We start from the raw sequence: 5184 nt of genomic DNA on the forward strand, positions 1-5184 counted from the left end.
TATATATATATATATACGTGCACACACACACATATTTATGTTTATTTTACTATATATATATATAGTAAAATAATGTTCTACATATGTATGTATGTATGTATGTATGTATGTATGTATGCATGTATGTATGCGTGTTTCTTTCCTTATAAAACATAACCATTGCAGCGGTCATTGTCGCTATTGAAAATGGTAATTTTAACAAAAGCCCTGGGCTCAGATATGATTCTATTGGGTTCGAAGTATTTTCAAAATAATGGATTATTTGTTTCTGTACAAAACTGATCAATGACTGAAAGATGATTTAAAGGAATGATGAAGAATGGATGTGGAGGAGTTTGGCGTTCATGATTTGCTCTCTTGAGAAGAAAAGCTTTTTGCTTTTGTTACTATTTTTACATAATTCCAACAAATCTTTATGGGAACAAGAAAATGGAATTGATCATTAGGAAACACCACAAAAGTTTAATATTCGTGAAAACCGATATTGCTCCACCTATTGGAAGGTAACGGAAATAAATCGTTTAGAAATCAGAAGAATTATTTGATATAATTTCGAACTCTAATAGGATTAGAAAAAGTAAAAACTGCAAGTTCTTCCCAGAATTTTCCATTACATAAAACCTTAAAGAGGTGAAAACCGCAGCACAGTGACAAAGAGTCCATAGATAAACAAAAGGAGACCAATTTTTGGCGGGTGTTATTAAAATAGTTGACAAACTTTGATCCTATTATGATATCATATCTCAGTGAACCCTGAAAGAATATCACACCGGTCAAGAAAATAAAACTTTTATTTTCTGGCATAAAATTTCAGAGCTGTTTTAGACTAATTTGGAGGTGCTGATTTCAAAACTGACCTCATATTTGCTATATCACGTCACATTTTTGTGCCATCGGTATATACCTTTATTTAATTGAAGCAGACCAAAAGTTAACTTTACTCCCCTATTTGCGGGAATTATGATTGGATTGTCATACTAATTTTGAGGTTTGAACTGAACCACGGTGATCTAGTTCTGGATACAACATCGAAAAGAAGGATGTGCTGTAATAACCTCAATATCTTCTGTTACATCTGTGGAAACTTTACTCCACAGACTCAAAGTTGCAACATAAATAACTTTGTTAAGAAGGTGTATCTTGCTTACTTTAAAGTAACACTTAAAGACCAGGACAAAAACTGAGCTCCCCACAATGTACTACCTTTTCGAGTCTCAGTGACGAGAAGGCAGGAATATTTGATGAACCTCAAATAAGAACACTCGTCAGGGATCCACATTTTGTTACAACCATGAGTGCTGTGGAGGCTAGAACTTGGAATGCCTTCTCTGATGTGGAGAGGAATTTCCTTGGAAACAGGAAAGCTGACAACTATCGAGAGATTGTGGAGGAGCTGCTCTTGACTTTGCAAGTACTTGAATGTAGAATAAGCATTAAATTGTACTACTTACACAGTCACTTAGGTGAATTTCCAGAGAACCTGGGTGATGCTAGCGAAGACCAATGCGAACACTTTCATCAAGATGTAAAAGTAATGGAAGAACGCTATCAAGGCGGATGGGACTTAAAACATGATGACACATTACTGCTGGAGCTTGATGAGAGATATTCCACAAGCGATCGTCAAAAAAGAGGAAGTTCTTGCATTAATAAGATGATCAGAATGAACGACCACAATGAATAAAGCTTTTCTATTCATATTTTGTTATAATCAAGATTAATTCTTATATGCTAATGTGCAATTAGTCTCACAACTCTGTTTTGATTAATTAGATTAAAAAAAGACATATTGTCTATCAAAATTGTATCCACGTATGTTTAATTCTTCTTCTATGAGCATTAAATTGCTGTTTCTAGCAAAACTAAAAGACTTTATATCTCAAAATTCTGATGTAATAGACAAAATATGATGCCAGATTTGGATTCAGCGCATCAAAATTAGCTAAAAACCATTGATAAGCCTTGTCCTAGAAAACGTGTTGACCAATTTTATATTGACCTCTGTTAATGCGGAATGAATATATTTAGTTAATTGCTTCTACCGTTCACCAAAAATTGTTACTATATTTTCCGGCATGCAAGTTGAATTTTTCAAATCAAAATTTACAGCCAAAAAAGATAGGCCGACTTATACACCAAGACAAGCAATGATGCTTGAATGCTAACTCTACATGTCTACACTACATACTACGCCAACTTGTATTCAGGGAAGCACGGTATATAGCATTCGTTCAAAGGCCAAATATTTTGATTTTATTTTTTATTCTACTTCACAGCAAAAAGCAGAAACAGTTCGTTGATATTAGTTTTAAAGAGAAATTTTTTATAAAAGTCTTTTTTTTTTTTTTACATTGATCCAAATAAAACAAAAAATATGTTGAAAACATGATGGAAGTAATTTGGGATCAACTTGTAGAAGATAGAAAAATCTTTAGAAAACTATCGATGCTCATGCTATGACAATGGTACAGTTTTAAATGGCTGTAGTGTTCAACAGAGAAATAATGCAAAGCTATTTTTATGATAGCTTTACTCATAAATGATAATAAGTCTCTTAATTTGACTAGAACGTGAGCTGCAAACCATGATGTTGCGATGATAAACTTTTAGAGTAACAAGTTAATGTTATATTTTGAGAGCTTCAACGAGCCAAAACACACCGTCAGGTTTAGCTTTTTTAGCCACTGAACTTCTAAAAACTGAAAACACAAACGTTGATGATGTCATAGGTACAACACCAACTTCCGGGCACAGTCCGGAACCTCTTATATTCCGCAATAATTTACGCTAAATGTAGCAGTACTTCATTTAATTATCTAAGTAAGTTTAATAATTGTTCAATTTAGAGTATGCTGAACAAGGTGATCAACTCTGAGTAATCGAGAAAGGCTTCGGAGCCAATGGTTCTGGAAAATCGATGTTGTACTCGTATTTGTGTTTTCGCATTGTCAAAAGTTAAAAAAAAAAAAGTACCGACATACAAGGAGAACGACGCCATTTCAATAAATGCTTATGTATTTTTGTATAGTTGTACTTGTAAATGAATGTATTAATAATTGCTTTTAATGTATATGCGTAATATATATAACTGACATAAAATAAACTTCTTATAATTACGAGATATTAATCTAAGTAGCAAGTTTAGATAGTCTATCGAAAATTAGCAATATTATAAAGAACATCACTTTATGGGGATTATTTATTGATTCACATTGGGTATGATCCCTAATTCTGTTATACCACTGATCTAACACCAATATTTTTTGAATGAGGAGGGGAGTGCCAAGATTGATAATATGAAATATGTCATATTCCATGGCACATCTCTGAAACGGCCCATAGATGTGATCTTAAATTTTTTTCTTTCGTTGTTTTTAGTATGTCATTTTACTACTTAATCCTCACAAGAAAAATTTTTAATTTCATCATACTAAAGCATTATAATTTTAAATGTACTTACAAAAGAAGGTTTTCTTAAATTCAATCGTGTTTTATGTATTACACCGATATTTGTCTATTTATGTACGTTTATGTATTCTGGAATTTTATTTCCATTTTATAAAGAATACATACATATTTATATAAGTTTCGAATGTGTATTTTAATTATGTTCTTTTAGACTCCGCATGTGTTGCCTCCATAAAAATATTATCTTGAATACAGCTCAAAACGATCACTACATCTTCCTATCTGTATATTAATGGGAGTTATTGTTAACATTAACAAGCCCTAAATAAACTATATATTATATATATATATACATACATACTCAGATAGACGTATATATGTATGTAGCCATCTCTCTCTCTCTCAATCAATATCTCTCTATCTATCTATCTATCTATCTATCTATCTGTGTGTATGTATATGTGGGTATACTGCATTACTTCAAGAGATTGTAGGCCTGCGGGCACACACACACACACACATCCATACACGCACACATACAGATATATACACGTACACAAATGTATAGTTGTGGGATCACACATTATAGAGATACATCAAAATGTATGTAGGTTTGAGTGTGTGTGTATATATATATGTGTGTATGTGTGTATGCGTGTGTGAGTTTGTGTGTGCGCGTATATATGTGCAAGTGTAGTTGTTTGCTGTATTATGTACGTGTACATGTATATATGTATGAATGCACACACACACACACACACACATATATATATGTGTGTATATATATATATATATATATATATATATACACGTATGTATATATATGTACACGTACGCATTTATTTATTTCTCTCTGCCCCTCCTGTGCTTATGTGTGGAAGGAGGAAGGGCGTTCTGCGCGCCCGTCAGCCCACCCTCGTATGTGTGATTTTGCGACTTTGGTCAACGCCGTCGTCCCCACCAAACCGACTGACTGCAGTTGTTTGATATACCATTAACGGATTTCGAATAGAAGTAGATTGTGCTGATTATAAAACTGATAGATTACGTATAGCTAAGCAGTTGGGTTGTTCAGAAATCAGAGACACCTCACTAAAGCAATAATGCAATAAAGATAAAATAAAATAAAATAAAATAGCAGGACTCTGAAAAATAATCAATCAGTGTGACAGATGTGTGAGCCTTGATAGGCTGTAATCGCAATTGTGTCGTGGCTGAACGAATGCATATAAACTAATCACTGTCTGAGATTATTCAGTTTTTAGATTAGAGAAATCTCAGCTTCACAAACATAACTCAATAGTCAGTCAGAGACTTCATAATTAGAATTTTGATTGAGCCAAACGAAAGAAAGAAAGAAAAAAAAAAGCCACACTTCTGCCCTTTTTTATTTTCTGAAATCATCGTTACTCTGTAAGTACAGTTTTTAAATTTCATTTTTTATTTCAAGTAATTTTTGTTTTTACTAATGGCAATATATATTAGGGCACAGAAAATTGCGTCAAATGACGTAACGCAATTAAAGTAAAAATGGTGTTGTAGATGCCAAGCAACGAATGACTATACTCTAAAGTCTTTTGTTTGTTCATTCTATCTGTCTCATATAATGTGTGTGTGAGTGTGTGTATGTATGTATGCATGTATGTATGTATGTATATATATATATATATATACAAACACACACACACACACACACACACACACACACACACATATATATATATATATACATATATATATATATATATGTGTGTATGTATGTATGTGTATATATAT

At 32.6% G+C, this 5184-nt stretch overlaps 1 protein-coding gene across 1 annotated transcript in view; it reads left to right on the plus strand.

The window, feature by feature from the left end:
- Positions 1-4595: 4595 nt before the first annotated feature.
- Positions 4596-5184, plus strand: part of LOC106883424 (peptidyl-prolyl cis-trans isomerase B) — a 24390-nt gene continuing 23801 nt past the window's right edge. Inside the window, exon 1 of the mRNA XM_014934420.2 lies at positions 4596-4821. The gene's annotated coding sequence lies outside the window, so the exon portion shown is untranslated. The remainder of the gene's footprint in view (positions 4822-5184) is intronic.

The sequence above is a fragment of the Octopus bimaculoides genome, chromosome 6, assembly GCF_001194135.2.
Source record: "Octopus bimaculoides isolate UCB-OBI-ISO-001 chromosome 6, ASM119413v2, whole genome shotgun sequence".
NCBI lineage: Eukaryota > Metazoa > Mollusca > Cephalopoda > Octopoda > Octopodidae > Octopus > Octopus bimaculoides.